Consider the following 13,030-nt stretch of genomic DNA (forward strand, 5'->3'; position numbering starts at 1 on the left):
AATTGGACCTATTGGTAAATCAGGCTTCTGATGTTGAAAATGTTCTTTAAGTCTTAAGCCTCTATTCACACGGTGCAGGTCAATTTGCCACTCGAAGTCATTGTGAACCGTGGTAGGCACAAAAGATAAACCTCTATTTAGGACTTTAATTTCCAAAGGTGATAGATGACGAGATGAGAGATTGAATATTAACTTTTCTTTTTGTTGGCTGCTTTTGAATTCCCTTTCGTTTTGGCGGCCACGCCGCGTCCTTTGGGGTCTTTGGGAGAAGCTCCGCATCGGGTTTGAACCCATGTCCCTCCACTTATACGTGGTGGTGACCGTCAGGGTATTCTCCTTAAAAAGGAAGCTTCTTGGATTTTCAGACTTGGTACTGTGTCTCCCATGGGTCTTAATGAGCGCATCACTTGGAATGCGTTCATATAATCTATAACATCTGTCTGAAAATGCTTCTTTAATGTGAACTCATTTTTCATCTGCACGTTGTCTATAATTACTATGCGCACTTTAGAAGCATTTTTTGCTTTTAGTGTTTGTTTCTTGTTGAAAATTTCATTGCTGCTAATGGGGGTAATTCCAAGTTGATTGCAGCAGAATTTTTGATAGCAATTGGGCAAAACCATGTGCACTGCAGGGGAGGCAGATATAACATGTGCACAGAGAGATAGATTTGGGTGTGGTGAGTTCAATCTGCTCTGCAATCTAAATTGCAGTGTAAAAATAAAGCAGCCAGTATTTACCCTGCACAGAAACAAAATAACCCACCCAAATCTAACTCTCTCTGCAAATGTTATATCAACCCCCCCTGCAGTGGACATGGTTTTGCCCAACTGCTAAAATATTTCCTGCTGCGATCAACTTGGAATTACCCCCAATGCACGGTAACTTTATTATGCATGAGTTGTTTGAAATTGTCATTATTATGTTTATGTCTCCCTGTACTACTGTTATTGGTGTGTTGTTTTTTTTCAGCTCCCACGCTGACGATCGGAGCGGGAGAGCGTCTAGTGTTGGCATGACGCCGGGTAATGAGTGCGACGGACGTCATTCTGATGCGCCGCACGTTATCCCGGACCACGCGACCCGTCTCTGACGCCCGCGGTGGGGGTTTTCACTGGGATATAAGGTTTGTCTTTTTCACTATTCTGTTTATATTGCTTTCTGAAGACGGGGATATAGTCCTCGAAACGTTGAAGTAAACTGCTGCTTTATTTATTAATCCGGGAGTGCCGTGCCTGCTTTCCAAAGATTGCACCTGTATTCATATACACCTTTGGTAAAGGCACACCGGTGGTTGTTGTTGCTGTATGGAGTGCCAGACCTACTTGGGACATATATATATATATATAGATATATACACATAATAAATATATATATATATATATATATATACATACATGTATATACATATATGGTATGTCAGTGCCTCCGTTATTACAAAAGCTGTGCAGCAGTCAGCAGGGCTGACATCTCCCCTCAAGAGAATCAGTCAGCCTGCCAGGTCCCGGCCGCCTTCACGGAGCGTTTTATCGTCAAAGCCACCAGTGCTGCGACGTCAGGCGGCTTAGAGGAGGCGCCGCGTCATTGCGTGTGCAGCGCAGGGAGGGCTAGTGAAGCCTTCAACTGCGCCGCAATGTGTAAGGCCATGAAGTTGTTGTGCGGAGGCATTTGTGCTGCTGATGGTACAGGAAGGGAAGGGGGGGTTACAGCCTTTTGTCGGAGGGCAGGGGGGGTCTCGAGCGGTCATTGCAGGCTGCTGCTGCTGTAGCAGCAGCAGCGCAATAGATCCTGTGGGCCTATTTTGATGGGGGGCCTGGAGCTGCAGCTCCATCCGCCCCATTGTTAATCCGACCCTGCTGGCCGGGAGCTACTCCTGAAGTGCAAAAGCATCGCCGCTGTGCGATGCTTTTGCACTTCTGCAGGTCTGACATGCGGGCGGTCTAGCCCTAGGCTGGGCGTCCCCCGGCATGTCAGTGTGCCTGATCGTAGCCCTGCTGAATTTTGCAGGGCTACAATCAGGTCTGAATTAGGCCCACGACCCTTACAGTTTTATTATATGTATAGATTTTTATTATAGGGTGTCCCTATTTATCTTTGGCTATGTAAGGCTTTGTGTGAACCCAATTTCCACTCTTGTTATGTTGTTTATTACTGTTACAGTGTTTTGGTGTGTACACACGGTGAGATATTTTCTTACAATTTTTACTATATAGTCAAAATCGTAAGAAAAGTTTGTGCAGATCACAAGGTGAAAGTCACCTTGCGATCCCGATGCGCGGTCGGCATCACAAGCATAGCTAGACTGTGCAGGTAAGTCAATTTTGACTATCTCATAGAAAATTTACACTTAGCCAAAAATGCACATAGTTAGTATAATGACTGTGCTTGCGATACCGACTTAGTCCCTGTCGCATAGTGAGAATCGGGGTTAGCCCGAATCTCACCATGTGTACACACCTTTTCAGTGATAACCTCATTTAAGGACAAAACAATGAAAATATTGGAGTAAATCTGTGAAAAGCACAAACATTATCCGATTGGTCTGATTCTGCGTATGCTACAGCAGTGTTTTTCAACCACTGTACCGTGGCACACTAGTGTGCCCTGAGCAGTCTCCAGGTGTGCTGCCATAGAACTACAGCCAGGCCTGTCAGTGTTTTGCCGCTACTGAGGCCCTGGAACCATCAATACTGGTGGATTTAGTGGTTGCAGAGCCAGTTCTAATTTTGGGCCTGGGCAGTGTTGGGCTCTTCTGGCTTTCTCAGATGTGGCTCAGGCGTTACCTATGGAGAAGCTGCGACATGACATCCTAGGACAAATTACTGCACCATGCATCACCATTATATTTGAATGTGCCTTGGCAATATTGAATCTTGTTCAGTGTGCCGTGAGTTGTAAACGGTTGAAAGTCTCTGCATTAATGGGTGCATTTTTTTTCTTTCATTAGCGTTAGTAAATTGAATGGTTCATGGTTTAAATGCTGTAATACATCAGATGTATTCGTAAACCATTTCCAAGTAAATTTGCAGGGAAGGAATCAAATCCATATTAATACTACATTAAAAATCGAGACTTAGGGCGTTATTCAGAATTGTTAGCAAACCAAAAAAGTTAGCAATTGGGCAAAACCATGTTGCACTGCAGGTGGGGCAGGTGTAACATGTGCAGAGAGATTTAGATTTGGGTGGGTTATATTGTTTCTGTGCAGGGTAAATACTGTCTGCTTTATTTTTACACTGCAAATTAGATTTCAGTTTGAACACACCCCACCCAAATCGCTCTGCGGGAAGCAGTCAGGATCCCGGCTGTTGGTATCCTGGCAGTCAGAATACCGACACCCTTCTGAATGCTGACACCAGCATCCAGAAGAATACAACATCCCGGTGCCGGATTACCGACAGTCGGGATCCCGAACTAGGAGACACCGGGCCGCAAGTAACGTAAGCCCTGGGGGAGGGGGTAGCTTTAGGCTGCGGAGCGGGGGGAAGGTTAGGGTTAGGCTGCATCCCGGGGGGGTTAAGGTTAGGCTGCGGAGGGTGGAGGGTTAGGTTTAGGCAGTGGGGATAAGGGGTTAAGTTTAGGCACCTACGGGGGTGGTGGGTTAGGGTAAGGCACCAAGGGGGAGCTTTGGGTTAGGCTGCGGGGAGGGAGGTTTAGGGTTAGGGGGTTGGGGAGAGGGGGGAACACCCCTTACTCACCCCTGTTGGCTTATTAACAATCAGGATCCCTGCCTCGGTATTACGAGCGCCAGGATCCCAAGCGCCGACAAATTATACTAATTCCCCATCTGCACGTTACATCTGCCCCACCTGCCGTGCAACATGGTTTTGCCCAATTGCTAACTTTTTTGTTTTGTTAACAACTCTGAATAACACCCTTAATACAATTAGAAGTATGATCAGAGTGAAGATGATGGTATCACCTGTGATTGGAAAATATTTCTCTGAGAAGTAGATTGAAAATATAACTTTGTAGGGCAGTGGATGCAACCTTTTGGATAGCTAACATCAGCCAAAGACAGACAAAGCATGATGAGACTGCAGTCCAAACAAGAGCTGATGCATTTCACAAGTTGCAAAGGTTGTAAGTTGTAACTGAATTAAGAAGTACACAGAATTACCAGCAAATAATGTGAATTACCAGTGAGTAATGTGAAGAGAGTTGGGATACACACTACACCAAATGCTTTGCTATCTCCTATATAATAGCCCAGATCTGTGACTCTGTGCCTGTGTGGATAACGCTGGGCATGGCTAGGAGCTCTCATTGGGTTAGCAGCAGGTCTATCATACCCAGTCCACAGCTGATTGGGCAAGAAACGCCCTCCCACACAAGTTACATCCAATGGGAGGCTCTGCCCTTTGGCTGCTGTGTGTTCCCAAAGCAGGATTAACAATGGGGCTGATGGAGCTGCAGCTCCAGTCTCACACCCCAAAATAGGCCCCCTGCATCTGCAGCAACATACGCTCCAACAATTTACACATAAAAATCGCTACAAATTCCAAAAGGGGGCGTGGCAATGGGTACAGAGTCGTGGCCACGCCCCTTTTCCTATACTTTCAGTGGAAGTTTGGAGAGCCAAAAATCGGTACAGATCATAAAAAAAGGTACTGTACCTGTCAAAAAGGTCCAGCTGGAGGGTATGCGACTGCATCTGCAGCTAGTCTCTGCCCTGTAGATAAAAATCCTTTTACTGCAGCGTCCTATGTCCAGTCCGCCTGCCCCCTCCAGCATCAACAATCCCCACTCCCTAGCCGCGGCGCAAGTGGAACAAAAGCTTCTGCGGCTACCGGCATAGATATGTATGAAAGCGGCGCAGCGGAAAGCTTTCATAGCCATCCCTGCGCCGCATACTCTCTGAGCCCCGCAGCCTCCTCTGCGCGTGATGTCACAGAAGTGCCTCCCCGCCACAGCCACGCCCAGATCCCCAGAGGCCCTGACTCTGCAACACAGAACCTGAGCTGCCGGGCTGAGATGGCTAATGTAACGGTTAGAGTGGGTGATATCGCGGAGGGTAATGTCTGGATGCTGAATCAATGTAAAAGGTGACAGTGCAGTGGGTGTGCAGTGTCACTGACACTGCACAGGGGAGGCAGTCAAGATCCCGCTGGACGGGATCCCGGCGGTCGAAATACCAACGCCGGAATCCCGACCAGCACAATCCCAACATATTCTCCCTCCGTGGGTGTCCACGACACTCACAGAGGGAGAATATAATAGTGTGCCGAGCGTAGCGAGGCACCGTGCCCGCAGCGTGGCGAGCGAAGTGAGCCCGCAAGGAGCCGCGTTCTGCTCGCCACCCCTGTCGGGATTGTGTGTTCGGGATTCCGGTGTCGTAATTTCGACCGCCGGGATCCCGTCCAGCGGGATTTAGTACTGATCCACTGCACAGCACTCTCACCATTTACATTGATTCAGCGAGTCAGTCAGTTCTACCAGCCAGTCACTATTGTTAGCGCCGGTGTATAGGGAAGTACACGCACTAAATAAACTACAGCTCTCAGCAGCCCTTAGCGCTGAAGCATTCCAGCGCTTAGGGCTGCTGGGAGCTGTAGTTTATTTAGTGCATCTTCTTCCCTGTAATGCCGCGCGTTGGGACACCGGCGCTAACAATTGTTACTGGCTGCTTGGCTGCTGTGCGAGTCTCCGGGAGAGCCACTGCCAAAGGGAGGACAGCAGCTTAGCTGCTTCCAGGAGGAGAAGTATTACCCGCCCCTCCCCCACTCACAGTACCTCCGGGCCCCATCCGCGGCACCCCCACACCCCTCTCTACCACCTGTGGTGGCTCCGGACCCCCACCCGCAGCATCCCTGCACCCGCCCATCCCCCACCCATGGTGGCATCGGAACCCCACCCACGGCACCACCGCACCAGCCCCTCCCCCACCCACGGCACCACCGATCAGCCCCTCCCCCACCCGCAACACCCCCGCAACCACCCCTCCCCCACTCCCGGACCCCCTCCCCCATCCACGTCTCCCCCGCACCTGCCACTCCCCCAGCCACAGCACCTACTAGGTGATTCAGTAGGCCCTGTGTGCGCTGTTCACGCCGTTGCAAGGGGCTACGACCCCTTAACCATCGCAGGCCCTTTGTCCATGCAATATTTAACCACTCACACAATTATGACTGGAGGTAATACTCCATATAATACAAATATTGCACGCCACAAGGGCGTGCAAGGGTTAAGGGGGCGTAGCCCCTTATGACAGTGTGAAGAGCGCCCGTAGGGCGCGATGAATCACCTAGTTGTACTATAACTACTTACATAATAATGCTTCACATTGGAAACTCTAGGCAGCAGACATGGAACAATGTAAATATGTAACACATAGGTGATATTGTACATATATATTTTATTCTGTATTGAGAGAATAATGACATCAAGATTAGCTACCCCTTTAAAATTCTGTAGTCATGAAAGTCTCCCAACTCGTTTTCTTCCCAAGCACTGAATGGTGAGTTTGCTGCGTAATGCAGCTTTAAGCCATTTTAACTATATTAATATCGAAAATACAACATACAGTGCAGAACTACTCTTTGTAAGATGTAGCCCCAATTTAAGCATTTCTTATTGGCAAATCAGGTTGTCCAACATGCTGGATTTCCCCTTGGGGGCTGTTGATATTGTAAGGCTGGGTACATATCAGATTTGACATATCAGATGTGACATCATGCAATATTTCCCCCCTCGCAAACGATATTGTTCAAACACACTGAACGATATTGTTTGCTGTACTGGATGACGGCACCCGGCCACATCCAGTCTTGTACAAAGGGCCTAATTCAGACCTGATCAGTACTGTGCGTTTTCGCACAGCAGCCGATCAGGTCTGAACTGAGAATGCAGCCGGCGCATGCCAGACAGCCGACGGCTGTCTCAGCCCTGTGATCGCCTGTGCCTGATTGACAGGCAGAGGCGGTCGCTGGGTAGGAGGGGGCGGGCAGGTGGCATTTGGTCGCTGTTTAGGGGGCGCGGTCTGGGCAACGCAGGCATGCCCGGACCATGTGGGGATGGGCCGCCACGGCTGCGTGATGTCACGCGCAGCTGCTGTGACCAGCACAGCGACGAGTAGCTCCCTACCAGCGCGCAGGAGCTGCGCTGCCAGGGAGCTACTCTTCAAGTACAAAAGCATTGCCACTTTGCGATACTTTTGTACTTGTGCAGGGGGGGGGGGGGGTCGGGCCTTACATGCGGGGCGGACTAGCCCTCTGCTGGGCGTCCCCCCCGCATATCAGTGTATCTGATCGTAGATGTGCTAAACTGAATTAGGCCCAATATCTTTAGATTTCAAGGTGAAAACGAAAGATATTGTCCATTGTTAACGACTCGCAGGAGCGCACATCGTTAACGATATAGTGAATACACACTGGATGATGTGAACGATATATTGTCCAATTTGCCGGATCGGACTATGGTGGTCATTCCGAGTTGATCGCTAGCTGCATTTGTTCGCAGCGCAGCGATCAGGCAAAAAACAGCAGTTCTGCGCATGCGTATGCGGCGCAACGCGTACACGTGACGTACGGGCACAACGAACAATGCAGCTTTGCACAGGGTCTAGCGATGCATTTCAGTCGCACTGGCTGCTGCAGAGTGACTAACATAAAATGGGCGTTTCTGGGTGGCAACTGACCGTTTTCAGGGAGTGTTCGGAAAAACGCAGGCATGCCAGGGAAAACGCAGGCGTGGCTGGGCGAACGCGGGGCGGGTGTGTGACGTCAAATCCGGAACTGAATAGTCTGAAGTGATCACAAGCGCTGAGTAGGTCTTGAGCTACTCTGAAACTACACAAAAAATGTTTGTAGCCGCTCTGCGATAAAAACGGTTGAACTTCTGCTAAACTAAAATACACTCCCAGTGGGAGGAGGCATAGCGTTTGCATGGCTGCTAAAAACTGCTAGCGAGCGATCAACTCGGAATGGCCCCCAATATATCAGGTGTACACAACGCCGAGTGTGTACCCAGCCTTAGTGCATGGTAACAATCCTCCAATTTGCAGACCATTACTAGTATTTTATTATTAAATAATACTGGGCACTTTCATGATTTGCAGATCTGATCTTTGGATGAAAATTATCTGCAAATAACTGTAAAATATCTGCAATGTATGGGTGCAAAATGTTGAACCGTGCATCATTAAATCAGGGGGGAAAAATGCAAAACTGGTTAATCTTTTTTTTTCTTTCTTATGATTACTGATATATGGGGTCCATTACTTAGTATTTCAGTAGTTTTGCTAGAGGGAAATAATATTTTGTACAGTGAGTATGCGGTCAGCATTGTAAAGCTGTGGATGTCAGCAGGCAGGTGACCAACGCTGGAATGCCACTCGAAATCCTGGTGCCGAAGCCCCGACCAACGGCTTCACAATGGTAAGCATTGGGGTGGGGGTTAGGGTTATGGTCCAGGGGTTGGGGGGTTAGGCAGCACAGGTGGGGGTTAGCCATAGCCTCCACCCCGTGTCCTTAGCCCTAGGTGCCACCCCCTCAGATCAGCCTTAGCCGATACCCTCTGTATCCTAGACGGGTTAGGGTAGGGGGCAGGGGAGTGGTAAATGAATTAACCTTTCCCCTGTCAGTCATGTGACCGCCAGCATCCCAACTGTCGGTAACCAGTATTAAGAGGTATACAAAAAAATTAGACTGTGTCGGACTGGGGCATGAAGGGCCCACTGGGGGAATTCAGTAGTAGGGGCCTATGCTTAGAGGCTTGGCTATCCCTTAGCGAGTACATGGTCCTGGCATCCCTTAGCGAGAATATGTACTTGGTACAGTACCTTGATAAATATATATAGTAAATACTGCTAGTGCTTGCATGATAATGTACCAGATTAATAACAGCAATGCACTGTTGAAAATACACCATAGTCCTGTGCAGTATAATGCAACAAGTATAATATTTAATTCAAATGCACAATCTGGAACCTGATCCCTAGAGGAAGTGGTGGGGGCCCAGGCAGTAGGGCTCACCGGGGCTTTTCCCTGTACCCCTGTGGGCCAGTCCAACCCTGATTATACATGAAACTAACCAACAGTACAAGCATATTTATATTTGTAAGTATATCATGAGACTGGGACGCTACCAAAATTTATAGCGTTAATGAGCTATCATAAATGTCATAATGTTATATCCCGATAATTTCTATAAATGTATAATGCCCTCCAAGGATCATATAAACCTTGTACATACTGCTTCACACAAAACAACATACAGTACAAATCATTCAATGAAAGCAAAACACACTTGAGGCTTTGGAAGTGTTTTCAAATAATTAGAATACAGATTACTGTATAATCCACAGGGATCAGTGAACATCCCAGAAAAGCTATTTCAATAAAAGCATACATCTAAATCCAATATTGCATAATACAATACAAAATAGAAAAAAATAATTGCAGACAGAAAATAGTTATGGACAAATCAACAAAGATCATCATAAGTTATATTTAAAATAATAATAATAATGATGATTTAACCATCACTACCTAACACTGGGGCAGATGTATTAACCTGGAGAAGGCATAAGTAAGTGATAAACCAGTGATAAATGCAAGGTGATAAACACACTAGCCAATCAGCTCCAATATGTAAATGAACAGTTAGGAGCCGATTGGCTGGTGGGTTTATCACCTTGCAATTATCACTGGTTTATCACTTCCTTATGCCTTCTCCAGGTTAATACATCTGCCCCACTGTGTATTCTACCCTTGGGATCCCTGATCCTACAGTATACTCCTACAGAGGAGGACATTCATGTATGGATTAGGCTGTACAGAAGTATGATTTTGGCTCACACCTACCTAAACTGTGGCATGCCATTTGTTTCTGTAAAACAATCGTAAAGCCCTACTGCTAACATTTATCTCACTGTGAATGCCAAATACAGTTACCTTAGACCAACAGAAGAAATGGAATAACGGGCAGGCTTATATTACACCTTGCTGCAGACAGTACGGCACACTGAGGGTCATTCAGGCATACCTCCCAACTGTCCCGATTTTCGCGGGACAGTCCCGTTTTTTGGGGACTGTCCCGCTGTCCCACCCGCGGGCCGCAGTGTCCCGCGGTGGGGGGGGGGGCAGTTGGGAGTCTCTGTCACCCGCTGCCCTGCTTAGCAGAGCAGCGGTGAATAGACGCTGTGCGCATGCGCACAGCGTCTATTCAGTGCAGACAGAGGGAGAGGAGGCATGCCAGCGGCTCACAGAGCGCTGGGCATGCCCCCTCAGTGACGAAAATGGGGGCGTGACTCGCGATCGCGGGTCCTCCCGCGAAACCACGCCCCTTTTCGTAGGCCACGCCCCCTTTTCGGGAGCGCGCTCGGCTTCGCCGCGCGAGTGTCCCGCTTCCCCGAAGAAGAAAGTTGGGAGGTATGATTCAGGTACGGAAGCAAGGCGGGATTGTATGCATATTGATCAATGTTTTTCGCACTGCGCATGAGCCACAGTGCACATGTGTAGCAATTGATTCACAGGTGCGGTCGCAGCGAGATTGTAGTTGCAAACTAATACCCCTTTCACATCGCACAAATAACCCGGTACCGACACGGCATATTGCCGTGTCGAACCGGGTCAGTGTGCGATGTGAAAGCACACTGGGCGATTTAGCGGGTCGCCTGACCCGGTAAATCAACCCGGTAAAAAAGAAGGGTTTTACCCGGGTTGATTACCGGGTCAGGTGCGGTGTGAATGGGAGCCGTGTCGATGCGACACGGTTCCCATTCACAAGATAGGGAGAGGCGGCGCTGGAGATGAGCTCATCTCCCGACGCCGCCTCCACCCCCGCCCCTGCTGCTGCTGCGGCCTCCGTTGTCATGGCAACCGACCCGGTATATTGCCGGGTCGGGAAGCCTGCAACGGAGCGCAAATGCCGGATCCCACCCGGTAAGTACACGTTTGTCTTACCGGGTAGGACCCGGCATTTGCGGTGTGAATGCAGCATGAGTGACAGGAAGTAAGCGTTTGGCGGTGGTAATGGGGAGTGGTCATGCCAACGCAGACGTGTCATGGCCATTCATACGGCGTTTTCTGGGCGTACATATATTAGCAGCTGCTACTGGAGAGGCCTGTGCATATCGAGAGAGCAGCTCAATCTGCATGTCTTCAGGGGAACGCAGGATCTGCGTGGCGACCCGATGTGCTGATATATCTACAAGTAGTAAGAAAGTATAAGGGGATTCCAGCCTCCTACTAAAAATGTTTTATATACACTTTAAACAAACAATACGTAGCACAAACATCAATAGCCCAATAATAAAAATAATACCCCTATTATTACAAAAATAGGTGATTGTGTTTCTATAAATATCATTTTATATAGTTTTTTTCTCTCCTTCACCTCCTTCTCTGCCAGTTCCTACACTGGCACACTTGCTCTGAATAAGGCAATACAAAGCCCTAAATCAAAGCTTATCCCTTTACAACTCTGACCTTGGGGGTCATTCACACCTGATCGCACACAATGTTTTTTTGCAGTGCTGCGATCAGGTCAGAACTGCACATGCGTATGCTCCGCAATGCACAGGCGCATCGCCCCTCAGTGACGGGGATTGCCGGACAGCAACAGGTTTAACGAAGAATGTGATTGCACAGACGATTGCAAGAAGATTGACAGGAAGAGGCAGTTTGTGGGTGTCAACTGACCGTTTCTGGGGAGTGTCCGGAAAAACGCAGGCGTGCCCAGCCGTTTGGAGGGAGGATTCCTGACGTCAGCTCCTGGCCGGATCATCGCAGTGGAGTAAGTCCTGAGCTGTGCAGAGACTGCACAAACTTTTGTTTGTGCAGCTCTCTGCACAAGCGTTCGCACCCGTGCACAGCGATTACCCCCTCCCCCTGTAGGCAGCAACTACCTGACTGCAAAAAACCACCTGCGTGCGACCAGGTCTGCATCACCCCCCTTGTCTCCTAACAAACTACCTCCCATCCTTTTCCTTCTCAAAACGGAGTTGGCCCCTGGCAATTCTCTGGCTACCACTCCCTCTCCCACCTCTCAGGGTGGGTACACACTAGGCGATGTGCTCTATGAGCGACGTCGCCTAGTGTGTTCCCTTGTCTGCCGGGGCGGTCGTCGGTAGTGCGTACACACTGAGTGATATGCAAATGATATCGCTCAGTGACGTCACGTCACACCGCGGCCAGGCCGTGCATGCAGCTTTTGGACGGCAGTCCAAATTGAGCTGCATGCATGGCCGACAGCGAGGGTCGTTAACGACACATGGGGCCGTGCATCGCTTGTCATTCGGCAGTGTACACACTAGTCGATATGGTAGGGGTGTTGTTGAGGGTAGACTGAGCCCACAAGAGAGTCAGTTGGTAGGAGAGTGTTGGCTGGAGAATCTATTTTGAAATATGTTCCATACAGTAGGTAATATATACACAGGAGAAGTCTTAAGGTGGGTACACACTTGCCGATAAAGTAAACGACATCGCTCACTTTCCACCCTCCTTGCCCCACTAAGCTGTAAGCTCTCAGGAGCAGGTCTGACTTTCTTACATTTTTTTGTCTGTTCCCATCTTGTCAAGATGAGTGGTTTTGTAGAGGCCTATTCCCTATTATTCATTTCTCTAGTATTTTGTTATTTAGGGGGAGATGTATCAAACCTTTGAGGGAGATAAAGTGGAGAAGTTGCCCTAGGTTGGTAACAATAAAAAGCAAATTTTATTAATAATTATTAATGTCAACCAAATTAACTTTGGCAGTGCATTTGGTAATCTTTCTGGGGGGGTATTCAGTGAACAGTTTAGTAAGTGGTAATAATTACTGAAATGTTACCATTGTGTTTTATTGCTGAATGCCGAAAGAGTTGCAGACCTCCTATAATGGATTATTTAAGCACTACATCACAGTTAATATGCAAATGTTTTCCTCAGATGCACAGGTGAAAGTGGAACTGGCAAGAACAGTGAGTGAGTTTTAGTACATAAGAGTGGTGCACTTAGATGCATATGAGAAGGTTCAGACACCTGATTGTATTCTTCACCCCCTGCTTCTGTATTTATTAGATCATCAGTATGTTCACAGCAGCGCAGAG

At 48.3% G+C, this 13,030-nt stretch overlaps 1 protein-coding gene across 1 annotated transcript in view; it reads right to left on the bottom strand.

The window, feature by feature from the left end:
* The window catches only part of TRPC1 (transient receptor potential cation channel subfamily C member 1), a 394,953-nt gene extending 384,889 nt beyond the window's left edge, over positions 1 to 10,064 (bottom strand). The window contains exon 1 of the mRNA XM_063915992.1: positions 9,894 to 10,064. The gene's annotated coding sequence lies outside the window, so the exon portion shown is untranslated. The remainder of the gene's footprint in view (positions 1 to 9,893) is intronic.
* Between the last annotated feature and the right edge of the window lie 2,966 nt (positions 10,065 to 13,030).

The sequence above is a fragment of the Pseudophryne corroboree genome, chromosome 4 (assembly GCF_028390025.1).
Source record: "Pseudophryne corroboree isolate aPseCor3 chromosome 4, aPseCor3.hap2, whole genome shotgun sequence".
Classification (NCBI taxonomy): domain Eukaryota; kingdom Metazoa; phylum Chordata; class Amphibia; order Anura; family Myobatrachidae; genus Pseudophryne; species Pseudophryne corroboree.